The sequence below is a fragment of the Ursus arctos genome, unplaced genomic scaffold (genome assembly GCF_023065955.2).
Source record: "Ursus arctos isolate Adak ecotype North America unplaced genomic scaffold, UrsArc2.0 scaffold_10, whole genome shotgun sequence".
In the NCBI taxonomy this organism is placed as follows: domain Eukaryota; kingdom Metazoa; phylum Chordata; class Mammalia; order Carnivora; family Ursidae; genus Ursus; species Ursus arctos.
Genome location: NW_026622764.1, coordinates 60,072,800 through 60,089,783, shown reverse-complemented (window position 1 = coordinate 60,089,783; position 16,984 = coordinate 60,072,800). Strand labels below are relative to the sequence as shown.

At 46.7% G+C, this 16,984-nt stretch overlaps 1 long non-coding RNA gene across 1 annotated transcript in view; it reads right to left on the bottom strand.

Annotated features, from left to right (window-relative positions):
- Positions 1-16,984, bottom strand: part of LOC125281822 (uncharacterized) — a 220,418-nt gene that overhangs the window by 136,206 nt on the left and 67,228 nt on the right. The window contains exons 5-6 of the long non-coding RNA XR_008958150.1: positions 12,294-12,512; positions 12,108-12,206 (exon numbers count right to left, since the gene is read on the bottom strand). This is a non-coding gene — a long non-coding RNA (uncharacterized LOC125281822). The remainder of the gene's footprint in view (positions 1-12,107; positions 12,207-12,293; positions 12,513-16,984) is intronic.

Sequence of the window (16,984 nt, the reverse complement as noted above, 5' to 3'; positions counted from 1 at the left end):
CACTGGTCACAAAATGGCTGCAGAAGCTCCAGGCATCATATCTGCATATAAGACAGAAAGAAAGAAAAAGAAAAGGTGACACCAACTCAAATGTCCCCTTTATCAGGGAAAGAAGAAAAGTTTTCCAAAAGCCAGCAGGGCTAACATGTCATTGGTTAGAGCTGGGTCAGCTGCCAATGTCCCTGGGGAAGTGAGTATGTGGTACACTCTCTATTGTGGGAGGCAGGAAGGAGTAAAAAGGTTGAGCGTGACTGTGAAGCCAGCCAGTCAATGGTTTCCACCACAGTATATAATCAAACCATTATACTTCATTAGGCTTTAATTTTCACAACACCCAAAAGCAATGGCAAAGGGCACTGTGATTATAATGAAATCAAAATAAGGAGGAGTTTACAGATGCCTGAATATATAATAAACCGGGCTGATTAGCTCTCTCTCTGGCTTCATTGGAAACTTAGCCCTTTCTGTCTATAAAGATAACCTGGGGTAAGTCAGAGCACCAGGGGGCCTTGTTTGCTTTGCAGCTGGAAATCAAAAGCCTGAAATAATAGAATAGCCACACAGAGGGGTGAGCTTGCTCTCATCACCACACCACCCTCTACTTCAAAGCCTCATTTAGAGGCTGTAAGCCTTTGAAGCCTTTTAGTCCCAAACTGAAGCATCCCCCAGCAGGTCCCTGGTTTTCGTGTGTTCAAAGTACAGCACATTAGCATGTATACGGCATGAGGAGACAATAGTGATCTTTCGGATTTGCAGCCTTCTATGGCTGGCAGTCGTGGGGTGCTTTTTGAATGTTGTTGTTGTCAAATCCAGTATTTTGGGACATCACTACAAAAGGCACCAAGCACAATGGGATTCATTTCCCACTCTCCTGCACCTCCTGGGATCTTCAATCTAACGATACATGATCTTTGTAACAGGAATGCTGGGATAAGAAAACAGTGGACATAACGATGGAAGCTAAACCATCTGTATACTTTGGTTCTTTTATCTGGGACAAAAACCATGACTGTTTGGGGAGGCAGGTATATGTCAAAGACCAGTGAGAAAAATACAACATAGAGAAGACAGGCGGCAGTGGCACCATAAGAGAACCCAGCCCATAGAACACTATTAAACCCTGGAGGATGGACGGACAGATGAATGCATAGACAGATGGATGAACAGACATATGGAGAGATAAATGGATGGAGAGAGAGACAGATAAATGGACAGAGGGAGAGAGTAAGGGAAAGATGAAAGAAAAAAGAGAGGAAAAAGCAAGACAGCAAGCAAGAAAGGAAGAAAGCATTTGAACTTATACCATGGGTTGGCAAGAAGACAAAACAAATAGCAAATACAATTATTTGGCCTTAGGAAACTAGAGCTTAAAAATCCTGACATAAATATGTTTTGTTCCCCTTTGTTTCCACCCCCTCCAGACTTAGTAATACAATCTGGATCTACAGATTACTTGTCTCATCTTCTTTGACATCATCCCCGAACCACTGGCCTTCCCTGAGGTTGGCTATCAGCGCAGAGAACAGATGATCAGGTTTTAAAAATCCGGTGAGGTCTACATCGGCTTACCACAACAGACATGAACAGGACAAGAGGAAAAATGAGAAAAAGTATTATCCTAGCTCCCAGTTAAATTTCCTTTTCACTTAAGTGAGACTACAATTGTGTAACAATTACTACTGTCTAAAAATATTGGTATGTCTAAGGGTGATGCTTTCCAAAGTAAGATCTCTGAGATCTAGAAGCACTTGACAATGCCAGTGCATTATTCACTGGCAGGCTCTAATGACTATAAAAGAAGTGTAATATTTAATAAAGCTGACAGCAGAAATTCAACTAAGACCGTAAGACCATAAATACAACTTGCTCCATCAGTCGGCCTTGCCAGGAACATTACATTCTGTTTGGTTTTTCATGTACCAGCACCAGACTTATTATGATAGTAACTCTATGATAGTGGAGTAGAAAGAACACAAACTTTGGTGTCAGAAAGACTAATGCGGGATCTATCAGGTCCTATCTATGGCCTTGGCTAAATTATTTAACTTCTGGTGCCTCAGTCTCTTTATTTGAAAAATGGAAATGACACTCGTACCTCAGAGGAAAATTTCACTTACTGAAAGGATGGGCAACGTATAAACTACCTGGCACATGGCAGGTATGCAAACATATAGCAGTCTTCTTTCCTAACGATGGGAAGACAACGGGACTCATGTGCCCTAGAAATAAGTGGCTTTTCAAGAGGGCTGTCCTCGTGGCAGCTCTGGAGCTGTATGATACACAATCTGCAAGGGCCACACCTGGTGTCCCTCTGCTTTGATCAGTTCTCCAACGGTGACAATGCACTCTCTTTAAGGCTATCAGCCAGAGTTAGAAATTTTCATACTGCAACTAAGCTTACCAATAGAGACCCAAAGGGGGTCTTGATATGGGGCTCATTCACACCACACGATAAGCCAGGAGTCAGGAAACATTCTGCTGGTCAAATCAATTTTTGTCAATAAAGTTTTATTGGAACAAAGTTGCACTCATTCATTTACACAGTGCCTATGGCTACTTTCACACTACAATAGCACAGCTGACTAGTAGTGACAGCGACCCTAAGGCCCACAAGCCTAAAATTTTTACTATCTGGCCCTTTACAGAAAAAGTTAGCTAAGCACCCAAACCGCAACCATATTCACATGTTCGATATAACTTATTTGTGGGGCACTTTTTACAGCCCAGCATTGTGATAAGCTTGGTGTCATTTACAAACAAAATGAACACCAGTCCCTGAGAAAAGGCTCATGGTCTTATGAAGAGCTGAGTATCCAAAGCAAAGGGTTGTAGCAAGTTATAAAGTGCTCAAGTACATAATAAAGGCTGCCGATGGGACACCAAAACAGGAGAATTCAAGATACGCTGGAGTCTCAAGGAAGCATTGCAGAAGGATAGAAGGAGCATATGTGGATATGAAGCGAAGACGTTTTCCAGGCAGGAGAGGAGGTGGTGGAGGAGAGTCATAAAAGCAAGAAGGGGTACAGCGAGCGGTGAAGACATGAGCCTTACTGCAGGACAGCCAGCCCGGAGGTAGGGGGACTGGTAAAAATGAAGGTGTGCAGTCTGACTATGGGAACATCTGGGAAAAGCTGGACCTAAGAGGTTGCGCTTGACTCGAAGCAAGAGAGAGCCATGGCGGTTCCCTCTGCACATCAACTTTATGGTGAAAGTAGTCTTGGAAGGAAAAAATTGGAAATAAGAACCCCGGTCAGAGCTTTTAGCTAGAATTCAAGCATGATACGATGACAGAATTATTTGAGTAGAGGTGGGGTAGAGACAGATCTGAGAGACTTTGTAAACTAAAGCTTGGCAACTGGTCAATGTGACATGTAAAGAGTCAAAGAAGATTCCCGAATTTCCTGCTGGGGACCCTGGTAGAATGGTGGGTACCACCAATAGAGAGGGGAACCCAATGTAGAAGCAAACATTTAAGCTCCTTTTAAGTAGACTCAACATTATAGAATTTCAAATTGTCAAAAATGGGTGTACCTGGGTGGCTCAGTCAGTTAAGGGTCCAACTCTTGATTTCGGCTCAGGTCATGATCTCATGGTCATGGGATGGAGCCCCAGGGCAGGCTCCACACTCAGCAGGGAGTCTGCTAAAGATTTTCGCTCTCTCCTTCTCCCTCTGCCCCTCCTCCCACTCATGTTCTCTCTCTCTCAAATAAATAGATAAATCTTTTTTAAAAATTGTCAAAAATGGTGAATTAGAAGATTCCTTTGTTTTATGCAACCTCATACCTTATATTCATGAAACTTTCGAGATTTGAGGCTGAAGCACATCATGTGTTCCATTCATTCATTCCTTCGACAAATGCTAATTGAGCACCTGCTAGTATCTGATTACTGAGGTAGGATCTGGAGATACTAAGGTAAAACACATATGGCCTGGCTTTTAAGGTAGACAATGAATTTGGTGACAAAGTTTTTACTAATAGTGGAAACGAACTTGAAAAAAATAATCCCAGCTGAGTGGGATAAGAATTAAATCTAAAAGGAATTCATGGTACAGTAGGAGGTGGGGGTGGGGGTGGTGCAAGCAACCAATGATCACGAGGCAATTCAAATTATAAATACCAAGAATGCAGGAGAATGAGAAGAAATTTCTCAATCTTGAAACTATGGAAACAGGATACCTCCTAAGCAAAGACAATATGACTCAGGATAGAATGGATAAAGGGTGAGGATCAAGAAAAATGACATGCAAGGCAAGTGGCAACTGGGAAAATGCAAACCAAATCCCAACGATCATAAGTTGCTTCTATTGGTATATTCACTTAGCACCTAATCCCTTCATAACTGAAAGTAAGTGGCTTTCCCTCTAATGTACAAATCTTTGATTACAGGAAACAAATTTGCTTTACAATAATTAACTTTAGAAAAATGAAGTGCATTTTTTCCATTGAGAAAAGATGTGTAGACAGGGAGTGTTTCATTGCTGGATAGAGAGGCTTAGCTGGTTCCCTACCAGACACTTAGAAGGTATTTTAGAAACTGGAGTATGTAGGTATCTTTTAATGTCTCATTGATACACTGGGCACTACCACCCTTTACTGTGTGGGGGGTGGGGAATGCTGGGCATCCTGCAACGTGTGGGATAGCCCCACACCGGGGCGGATTGTGCTACATTCTGCGTGATTGTCTGGCACCGGACATTCATGTAGGTGAAAAACCCATGTAGAATTAACTGAACGTAGTGCCTAGTTGCATTTTACATACAAACACTTTTTTGGGCACTATTTTGGTACATACTGAATTTTCCAAGAATATAAAAGTACATTGAAAGTAAAAGGAAAAAAGAATTGTGATGTTTTGCTTGGAACTTTACCAAGCGTCATCTACCATTTTGGACATCCATTTAGAAAATTACGTCACCAACAACATTGGCACTTGTGTTGTGTTAGTCAGCAAGACAAAAACATCTCTATCAGTCTGCATTTTCAGCTAGCCCCCTCACAGTTACTCCAATGGAATAGTTTTATTTTTACTTAAAATAAGAAATTTAAAGAAAAAGTGTAAGCACAATTTGGTCTTAACTGCTCTGAAAACCAGGTTTATTCGTGATAAGCAGGTGCAAGCATCTGACCCCTTCATTATGTCTTTTAGTGTCATTGTGTGTGAAATTTTATTACAAATTACTTTCCACTCCTTTCTTCCTACTACAGATTTACACTATGTTGATTTTTTGAAATTTTATATATGTATGGATGTGTCTGTGTTAAATTACCTATGAATTTTATTTTCTTATAAAAAATTCAAGTTCCAAAAAGGTGATTGGCTTCCCCCAAGTCGACTAGCGGTTTAGTGGCAAAATCAGAGAGATCCTTTTACTGAGAACCTCCCATAAACCAGGCTCTGTACTAGTCACCTTCAATACCCTTCAATCATTTATTCCAGAAATAAACTTAATGTCCATCCATGCTTCGCATTATGCAGGGGCCGATGTTGCCAAGCTTCCCTCTCGGGAAGGCAGTTCAGAAAAATCCATGACCATAAACACATAAATAGATGAAATGTTGGTGGTACAAAAAGAAAGGGTCTAAGCCTGCTTGAAGAAACTTCTCCAAGAAAAGGTGACACCAGAGCTGACTCTTGAATGATGGTAGGGAAGTCAGCCAGGTGCACGAGAAGTGCAAAAGCAATTCAGGCAGAAAGAACCCTGGAGGAGAGTCAGAGAGCGCCTGACGTGCCCGCAGAACAGGAGGACTCTGGTTCGGTGTCAACTTAGGGCAAGAACACAGCAGTGGCGAGGGCTAGAGTTAAAGAGAATGGAGGGACACAGCTCATGGTGAGCATGTCTTCCCAGCTCAAGGACACCGAACTTGCCCCTGAATTTCATGCAGGGAACGATGAGGCTTGTACAGAGATATGTGACACCAGGAAATTCACTCTGACGGTAGTGTAAAATTTAAAATGGAAGGTACTGCCGTAATCCAGACAAGAAACGACGAGGAACTAGATTAAGAGTGGCCTTGAGTGGAGAGGATGAAACAGAGTACAAGGAGATAGCGGAAGCAGAATTAGCAGGATTTGGTGACTGATGGAATTTTTCAGACTGAGGGAGAAGGAAGACTTGAGGGGGCTCTGAGTGGCAGGTGTGGAAAATGGAGAATAATGAAACCCTCCGTTGAAATGAACTGTAGGAGGAGGGGGATAGTTGGGTCTGGAGGAGAAGGGAGAGAAAGGATGCGTTCAGCCTGGGACGTGCTGGTAGAAAGTCTGCATGGGCATCAGGTCTGAAATCCAGGAGACTGGTGTGCACTAGCGACACTAGAGACAGCAATCTGGGAAGGAAGAGCAACTAGCTCACCCAGTTTAATCCCCACCAACACCTTACGAGGCAGCTGTTACAGCCTCATTTCACAGACAAGAAAACAGAAACGTACCCGGTCATCCAGTTGGAGAGCTAAGATTTGCCCCCTGGTCTGCCTGACTCCAAAGGCCATCCTCTCTCCTCCAGGCCATATTGTCGTCTAGATCAGGAGCCTTGTGACTCCCAGCGAGCCATTTCTTATTACTCCAACCTGTTCTTCTCTGTACATAAGATGGTCAATACAATCTATCAGAATGGTTGCATGAAGAGGCACATCTTTCCAGAAATCACTAGAAATGACTCCCAGATTTCCCAAGAAATCTAGTTTCAGAAACAAGGTGATAAGTGTGGTACCAAAATAGCAGGACAGTGGCCTTCCCAAGGCCACTCTGAAGCCCACAGAGAAGCCTCTGTTTCTACAGTCTCTGAGTTCACATTACTGAGCCATGGCTCGAGACAGCAAGTGGCAAAGGAGGACCCCAGTGCTCTCACTTCAGGCCTCCAGGAGTCAGAGAGTACCCTCATTGTTTAAAAACAAAAACAACACCTTGTCTAATGGGTCTAGTCCACTTCAGAAAATAAACTGGTACATGTATCTGCTATCTAAGTAGATTTGTTTCAAAGATACCAAATCGAAGAATGACATGACCGTTCATCTTCTGAGTTTCACATCAGGGAAACAAGGGAGGAGGAAGGTAGGTGGGGAGTGGTGATGGGAAGCTGCTTGAAGTCACAGATGGGCTTGATGAGAACAGGGAAACAAGCAGCCGGCAGCCCTCTGCTCTCTGCTTGCCACACACAGCTCTCCCCAGGTGCTGGGCACAGCGTCAGGCTGGCTCCTGAACAGCCCTCACCTCAAGGCAGCGCAAGATTGATGGTGACGGAAGATCCTAATGCTTCTCACATGCCAAGGTGAGGGCGCTTACACATGATTAAAAACACCTTCCTGTCATCGCGAGATGACACTGCACTGTAAGCTCAAATTGCGGCCCGTCCCTCTCACCCCAACCCCCCTACATTGTATAGTCGCAAAGAGCTCCTGTGAGAATCCCCCTCCTGGCTCCAGCCAATCCAGGTTTAAGCCAACCATAAACATCTTGGAAGCCACGAGGCTTGCATCCTTGATGGACCCTCAGCCAACCGTGACACCAGCCAGAGCTGTTAGAGAAGCCGTCAGCCACAGCTTCGTGCTGACTCTGAGACGGCCAAGTCCTTCCAGGACTGACCAAATGGTCTAGACAGCAAGGCATCTCTCTGTCTAGACAGGCTAGTCAGCTGATGAAAGTCAACGCCTGTGATGGCTGCGTTGTCACCTGGTGCCGTGGCCACCATCCTGTTCCCACATTCTTTGGCTCTGGATGTGCAAACAGAGTGGACAAGGCACAGTTGCTGCTTTTGCTCTTCACAGACCATTCCCACCTGCCCCCACGGTCCCGGATCGTCTAGATGCTGAGAGAGCTGCTTACGCAAAAGGTAAGTGTGCATGGTGGTCGAAGAGTTCTTTCCTTCCTCCTTACCTTCATCTGTACCAGGTGTTACCATAATCCCCTCCCAGGTCCTTCCTTCGGACGGTAATCACCCGCTCACCAGTCTAAAAGACGGAGCTGTGGCCCGTGACATGACTGAAGGCACAAGGTCTGTAGTCCAGATGGTTTAAACCACGATTTGGGAGGATGCAGACAAAGCCTGCGTCCAGCCCTTCACAGAGACGGTAAACCGAAGCCTGCAGTCCTCAACTATAAAATCGGGCTAGTATTAGTCACCCTACCTGTCCTGCTAACTACTCGTGAATGACAGGAGGCTAAAATGAAAGTGAATTTAGATTAACAAAGCCCAAGCGGAACACATGGTATTATCACTGAGTGCTGACAAGGCCTCGATACCACGTATCACACCAAAACAGAATGAAAATTGTAAGACCCCCTAGTTTTGACCCATCTGAGCATCAGAATCTTGGCTTAAATAGTCAGCACCCCCAAGGGAGTCTGTAACCGGAGACCTTATGCAATTGACAATCAGACACAGTAAGGAGTGACTGGCTCATGCTCTGTAATAAGAACTGTGTAGTATTTTATTAGAGATTCTTAGACAGCAGAACTTGATCCTAAATTTTCTCTCCCTAAGACACTAGCAAAAACCCTTACGCAGTATAACCAAGATACAGTTCTCACCTGGACCTGTTTCTTATTTCTCTACATCCTGAGAAGTCATTGCTCCAAGATATCTGCTTCTTTGAATAATTACAAAGAGACCTGAGTTTGTATCTGTGTGGTTGCCCAAAGTCAGGTTCCTAAGAACCACGTCAGGACCTACTGGTCACGAGCTCTGCTTGCCTGCGCTGTGCTCGGCAGAAGGTGAGCTGAGTCTGACCCAGGAACAGCCACGTGGCCCTCTGCCTTCTGCCCCATCCATCATGACTTCCTTCCACAAATATCCACGAGTGCCCACAATATGCCAAGTGTTGCTGGGGATAAAATGGTGTGCAAAAAGTCATATGAGGTCCTTTCTTTCTAGGAGTTTATTCTCCATACCTGACGTGCTGAAGAGAATGGGCTCTCCCTATGAGAGCGAGGGCCACGGGCTCTGCCATAAACACCTCAGGCAGAGAGAGCCCAACAGGGATTTCTCCTGGCCCAGATATCCGGTTGCCATAACAATGGCGACATCTCCCCGGAAGTGGCAATAAGGGGAGCAGCTCAGAATGTTTCTGCTTGATCACTTCAGAGGACGCCACTTCCAGAGGCTTCTACTGCCTAACTCCATGGAAAGCCTCATAATTACACCAACAGCTCCCTTTGAGCACTTAATGTGTGCCAGGCTACGAGCTAAGAACTTTGCATTTAATCTGCTTAACGGCTATTATCATCTGCTTTGTACAAATGAGGAAGATCAAGTGACAAATCCGAGCTCACCAGAGGCGATCGGTGGAACCGGCATTCAACCCTAAACTGCCTCCAAAGACTCCCCACGGACAGAAGAAGTGGAGTACGGCACCTATCATGTTTATAGCGAGAAGATTTTTTTTCTTTTTTTGGTCCCTCTCTGGCTGGGAATAGAATTGACTGCCTTCCGAGAAAATCCAGTCTGGTCTCTGTGATGTGGAAAAATAGTCAAGTGTTATGTGAGCCATTTGGGGCCCAAGAGGGTAAAATTAACAAGCGTGACAGCAGCATTCTGTTTTAAATGTCAGCAATGTTCTAGGTGCTGAGAAAGACCCTAATTATTGTCAGGACACGCAGGCTCTCCCTCCTCCCTCCCGGCTCTCAGAGCAGGCTGCGGGCACCACCCGGCTCCTCCTGCCACTTTGGCAGAGCCCACGACCTTGTCAACGTGGTGACATCCACTCTCAGCTGTTGCCCGGACTCTGACCGAAACAACCACCCGACTGGGCCTCCGCTCCGTTCCCTGACGTCCAGGCCGGGGAGAAGGCCGCCGTGCCTCCAGCCACCTCCTAGGGGAGGCCTTGGTTTTTGAACGCGTTAAAAGATAAACGGAGGCATATTAACAATGTTTAAGAGTGTCTTTGAGCAAAATTCTATTTCTGTCAGACCACACCGAACCGGAAGTGGTGAGGAGCATTCCAGCGACAGGAGCACAGGCTGTGACGTTTCTAGAGAAAAGGTGGAAGCAAAGTAAAGCAGTCATTGACTGGCTACAGCTTAGAGCCTAGTTGGCTGTTTGTGGGTGGTTGTCCTGGGTGTGCTGGTGGTGTGACCTCGAGGCACTTACAGGCCGAGGTTTGGGTTTGCTTACATAGGCCCCCACGGCATTAGAGCCGCCTCAGCGTGATGGCCTCCTTGTTTGATTAATTTAACAAACAAAAGGCCACCCCATTGAGCACTGCAGTTTTCTTAGCAACTTCGCACAGAGCCTCCATGCTCAGAGCTGGGGGTGGGCGGGTGTTTCTCAGGTTTCTTGCTTCCTACAACCAAAGCTGGGAGGGGGGACTCTCAGATGCCTTCACTGGTCCGGAAGACGTCGGAGAGAAAAACAGCCTCTTTGTAAAAGGCTCATTTGAAAAGGCATGAAGAGATGAGTTAGAATCTGGGACCGTGCCCAGGTGGAGGTCTTGCCTGGAATTCCTAATACATTCTTTCTGTTATTAAAATAATATAGGGAACTGGGGTGGCTTGTTGCTTCTCTGCGTGGAGTCAATTTGGCTCATGCTGTGTGACCATTGAAAATCTGACCTCAAGTGGTGCCAGTTTCAAAATCTTTTCATTCCGGGTATGTTTCCATTCCACACAACAAGCCCATGGCCGTTCCCTAAACCCTTTCTCCAAGCAGAGAGTAACTCCGTAGACAGAGCTTGTTGCCAGAGTGATGCAAGTGGTCGAGCTACCCAGTGTCCTGCTCCCCCAGCCCCACCCCGCTGCCCTCCCCCTGGGGGCCAGCTCCCCCGTCCACTTTCAGGTCGACCTCCTCTCCTTCCCAAGGCACAGACCTCCCTTTGTGGTCTGGAGAAGGGGTTTCCAGGTGACTGGATGCATATGGCATCTTCTCCTTCCAACAGGAGGACAGGAGCCCTGCCCTGCCTCCCCCACAACGCTGTGAGTCATCAGCACACGGGATGACAAAGCTTTTGGCAAAGATGGGGGTGGGGGGAGGAGCGGAACCAAGATGCACCTAGATTTGCCTCCCAAAGCTCATTTGCATCTTCCCTTGACCTCCACAGTCTCTCCAAAACACACGGGGTAAAATCCAAAAAACACCAAAAACAAAAACCTGCCACGTTTTCCATGAGGCAGCTGGTCCTCCAAGATGTAGGCAAGAGGAACCAAACCTATGTAGAATTCTTTATCTGGAGGGCTCTGATCAGCCCATCTTTGTTTCCAGAATGACCTATTCAGGCTTTGCGGCACCCGGAAGCAGTGAGAGTCAGCTCTGAGAGCTCCCGGAGACAGCAGGACAATCCAGGGCCGAATAGGCCATCGCTGTCACCTGCACAGAAGCATCAAGAAGCCGAAGAGCACAGCACCCCTGCCTTCTGCTTCCAGTCCGCGCTGCCTCGCCATGCCTTTCCTCTGGTTCACGGAGGACAACCTACTTTATCTGAGGCTCCGAGCAGATGAAAAAGCAATTGTAAAACGCCCACAGAGGAGCAGCCAGTTGTCATGATCTCCGAGAGGAAGGAAATAACATGGTGTTTTATTTTTAAGTAGCCCATGAGATTTCAATGATTGCATTAAAATTTTAATCACAAACTCCTTAAGTTAGGAAGGAAAAAAAAAGCCTCACAAAGGACTCATTGTATAAGAGAGTTTCACCATTTGGAGTTCTTTTATAAATTTGTGTCAGATCACAATTTGCTGTCTGGGAAATGTAAATTAGTTATTAATGAGCCAAAATTCTAACATCAAAGCCTGTGCATCCGCATGCCAGAGAGAAACAAAGAGCTTTCACAGCAATATCAACTGCTCCGTGCGCTGGCCTGACGGCAGCATTCATTTTCACGCGCTTGCTGCCTCGTGAAGGAGATCACTTTTCACAAACGTAATCGCGTGGGGCACCTGGATCATCAGCATCCCCTCCACCTGAGCACTGCATGGCTGTCAGCACTTCAGGCAACAAACAGCGAGCGTGTGCGGAAAGGGGGCTTTGCTCCAAGGGGAGCTGACGCCCCCTTGCTTCCTGGCTCCATCAGCTGAAGATTTGAAAATCATGTCATGTTTGCAACCTGACCTTCCCAGCTGGAATGGGGAACACAGATACCTTTTCGGAAGTATTCGCAGATACAGGAGTCCCCTCTTACCTGAGGGGATACGTTCCCAGACGCCCAGGGGATGCCTGAAATGGCAGATAGGGCCGAACGAACCCTGCGTGTCCTATGTCCTTTCCGGTACACAGAAACCTATGAACAAAGTTTAATCTGTAAATTAGGCACAGTAAGAGGTTAACAACAGCTATAATAAAATGGAACTGTTATAACAATATATACCTCAATACAAGTTATGTGAACGTCGTCTCTCTCCAAATATTTTACTGGACTGCACTCACCCTTCTTGTGACGATGTGAGATGTTCAAATGCCCGCGTGATGGCATGAAGTGAGGTGAGTGACGTTCGCCCTGCGACACAGCGGTAGGCTACTCGTGATCTTCTGCCAGTTTCTCAGAAGGAGGATCACCTGCTTCCCGACTGGGGTAGACGGCGAGCACCTGAAACCCCAGAAAGTGAAACGTCAGATAAGGGGGGACTAGTGTGACACACACACGCAGAACGAGAAGAGGGCAGCTATTTTGATGCCTGTGGAAATGGCAGCCTAGGAATCTAAGAGAAGTCCTGCGGCCTCTGGGAGTATTCATTTCTTCACTCTTTCAGAGAGTCCTGCTGGGGCTGGGGCTGGGTTCCACTCTGTCCCATGCAGTGCAAGTGTAAGGGGGAGCAGAGCAGACAGAGCCCTGCCTGCAGCGAGCTCCCTGCCCGGTACGGGGCACAGGCGTAAGGAATCGCTCAAATCACTGTAGTGCGGGGACCGAGGGTTAGGGAGGAGAGCCCCAGAGGCATGAGAACTAGAAAAAGGTTCCTGGCCTGGTTAGGGGGCTGGGCATGGCTTCCCGGAGGAAGTGACATTTAGGCTGAGAGCCAAAGGAAGAGGGAGGGTCAACCAGGCATAGAGAAGACAGGTAAGAGGTCAAGGTGGGTGGCATCCACCAAGATGTGGGAGTTGAAAATGGATACGGTGATGCCCTACCCACCTCCCTGACCAAGATTCCTCCTCTCCCCAGAGCGGGGCCCCCGGACCTCCTCCTGCAGGCTTGGCCTGTGTTTGGCTCCCTGGCTATGTGGAGTCAGGAGACGTTGGGAGCAGCCTAAGTTCCGGAGTTTGGGTGACTCAACATCAAGTCACACTTTCTGCTACACTCTTGCACTTACTGCGTGTCACATGTGTGATGCCCAGATCTGGTGATAAGGTGCCTCAGTGAGCCATGGTCCTGTGGGCAGCCCTCCTGGCCATGGCTGATGGCTACCTCACTGGATTTCCTCCTGTTGCCTGTTCTAAGTTTCCCTGCTGTCAGGTTTTTACCTGTCCTCTTTATCTCTACCCCCCCCCCACCGCCGCCTTGTAGGCCACTCCTGATCGGCCCACCTGCCTCCCATAACCCTCATTTCTCAGTACAGTACCCACCCAGAGGACTAGCAATCCTCCCCACACTGACCCACTCCAGTGGGCAGTTCATATTTCCAGGTCCTGGTCACCCCCAGCATCACCTAAAACCCTGCTCCTGACATGATACATCATTTCTCTGAAGGAGAGATTTAAAGGTTGGGAAAGTGAAGGAGAGGCAGAGAAAAGTACAAAGTACACATGATCAGTGCAGGAAGAGAACCACAGACGTCCCCGAGGCTGGGAGTGAGGCCCCTGTTGGTGACGTTGTCATGCAGGCAGACTTGAGGACCTCTGGCCCACAGGATCTGGGTGCCTGCTTCACGCTTTGTCTCTCACTCCCCTAATCCCACCCTGGACCCCTCACCCAGAGCTCTATACTCCAGCCCTGTGGAATGTTTTTCACATCCTCCATCAGATTAGTTGGAAGACCTTCAAAACTCCCATTTTCTGTGCCTGGAATTTAAAAACGCTTCCCTTTACTTGTTGGCCCTCAGCCTGAACAGCACTCTATCCCCTGAGTCCATCCTGGATGGACCTGCGAGTTGGGTGCCCCCCATGCATCTTGTATCTCCCTGAACTTCCTGTATTGGGGTTCCCACCATACTGCATCTTAACTGTTTGTCCGTTTGTCTCCTCTGCTGGACTTTAAACTGTGTGAGATCTGCAACTGCTTTTTTATTTCATCTTTGTGTCAACTGCTCTCCTGCCTGGTGACTGAGTGATCAAACACACAACAGAAGCCCCATAAGTATTTGTTACACCGGTAGGTTGATGAATAGCCACACAATTATCTCCTCCGCCACCACTGTCCGAGCAAGAAGGCAACATTCTCTTCCTTAGACCACGGCCGTGGAGAAGCACCATATACTGCGGTCACAGTCACACAGGCACCCTCTCCTCTAAAAGTATTTTTTTAGTGGCATCCTCCCTCAGTGCTTAAGGATGTTTGAACTCCTTCGCTACAGCAAGCAGAACCCAGAGTCCCCTGGGCAGGACGTTAGAATTGCCTCCTCCCCGCTTCACACTCAGGTCCTCCTTAGGCTGGTGCCCTTCCCTGAGGAATCTGAGCTCCGAGGCCTTACAGAAAATAAAGTGCTTTCCAGTTACATTCCTGGAGAAGGAGGCTGACAGACCCCCCTACACAGCCTCCTGGCATGCCTGTTTCCAGAAGCACCGTCATTCCTTGCACACTCAGCCGCAAGAAGTTCCCTGGAGCGGCTGCTCCTCCTCCCACTCTCAATTCAAATACTTCATACAATTTGTTTAAAGGATCTTCTGGTCATTTCCACCATCTCATTTATAAGCTTCCCAAAGTGTGATTCACAGAATAGGAGAGACCATGAAGAAAGAGTTCCGTGATCCCATACATTTGGGAAACGGTGCATGGACTGTTCCCCTTGGAGATTTCCTAGCATGTGACACTCTAAGATGCACCCTGCAGTCACACATTCTGCCTAGGATTTATGGTCCAAATGGCAGAGTTGGTTCAATCCCAGACTCATCTCCCTATAGTACATAATACACAGCAATGAGAAACAAAGTATACGCTGAGGAAATAAAGAAGGCATAGTACAGCATAGAAACAAAATAAGCGCTTCAATGTACCAGAAAAGGAGTGGAAACACGGAGCAATGAGCAGGGCTGAATCCGCAGGCCTGCCGGTTCAGATAATTCCTCTCCTTTGGGACAGAGAGGGATAAAATCATTTTGTGAGACAGGGCGGAACTCAGTGCCCTGCTCACCAAACATCTAGTAACATCCTGCAGACAGGTGTTTGCAGAACACACATGGGGCCATGTTGCCTTTGCCCTGTCCCCTCCACTCTTGCCTCCTATCACTGGACTCAAGGCGTTCAGATGCCAAGAACTGGGCAGGCTCAGGCACACACATCGTTTGGCGGCACCAAATTTAACACTAGCCTTCTCAGAACGGGGGGGACAAAAAAAACCTGTATAACAAGATTCCACGTGATGGATTTCTCTCTCTCTCCCTCCCCCTCTCTCTTTTTCCCTCTCTCCCTCTCTCTCTGTCTGTCCCTTTCTCTCTTCCTCCTCTTTCCCCCCACCCCTCTCTCCCGGTGTCTCTGTCTCTCCTTCTCCACCCCCCACCACCATCAACTTTTCTTAGGAGCCTTCCTCCTCACCTTCCACTCACCTACCCCCTGACTTCCTTTGTCCTGACTTCTGGACTGCTGTCCCCACAACCACCCAATGGCCATACCCAACCATGCATTCTCAGACCTCATCCTCTGTGACCCTCTCCCCTTTTCAACAGAAGGCCCCTTCTGATGAACCTGGCAAATTCTTGGCTTCTTCAGGGCTGCAACTTTGCATTCCTTCCACCTCTCTAAGTGCCCCAACTCTTTATTTTCCCTCTCCCCGTCTCTGAAGTGGAAGTGTTTCCAGTGGCCCTGCCCTCAGCCCTCTTCTCCTTTACCTCCTTATTCTCACATCTATCCTCACACTGCCCTCTGCATGCACATGTCACTCACGACTAATGCGTCGGCCTCAGCACCCCTCACATTGCCGAACACCTAGGAGTTCTGAGAACGTTGTGACTTAAATGCTGATCGGGACATGGTCGGTCGGCTTTGCTCTGTGTCTGTTGTTGGTTGTGTTGATCGTCACGTGTTATCGTGGTTGAAGCACCAGTTCAGATGGCTGAACAACAGCTTCCCGTTCTGTTTTCACTTCTTGACTTGATTTTCTGCCAACTAGTTCATGACTTCTGTTAGACCTATCAAAGCTGCCTGCTCCAGCCACGAGTCCTATTGAATAGCTGACTTCTTGTAGAGTAAATCATTTTCAACACACAAAAAATCTCATATACCAAATATACCTATAACAAAATGCAGTTGTATTACTAAATTGAATGTTTTGTTCTGATATTCTGAAAAGAATTTTCAGATACATTGATTACATTTTTACATTTTTAAGGCATTTTTTAATTAATTACTGTGGCTAGCTGAAATTTTTCATTTTCGTCAGCTTCTCAATTTTCTCCTCTCATATTTGTAAATCTTGTTTAATCTTTTAAAGGAGTTTTGGTAAATATTTACGTATTTGTGCATGAATGTGTAAAACCCTAATTCCTTGGTATAAATTCATATGGATATGAACATACATATATGAACTGACTTTGTCACATATTTTTAACTGTGTAAGTTAAAGTTGCTTACTCTAACAGCCGTAAAAAGGCAGAAAAATACATCGAGTGAAATAAGTTGACTTACGACAGCCACACTACAAATTCACCCTGAAACTTACTTCGTCTTCTCCATTTGTACTCTTATGCCCACCCTGCCCAACCCACCTCTCCAAAATATCTTGAGACCATTTCTTTCTCTTCCTTACTTCTCAGTTTCTGCCATTTTACCATCATTTTCCCCAGTGACCTAAGCTCCAACTTCAGTGCTATCTTACACAGCTCCTTTCCATTTGCCTGCTCACCACAAAAGCCCAAATTTCTCAAAATCAGTTATGAAGCCCTTTGCATTTCTCCACCACAGGGTCTCTCATC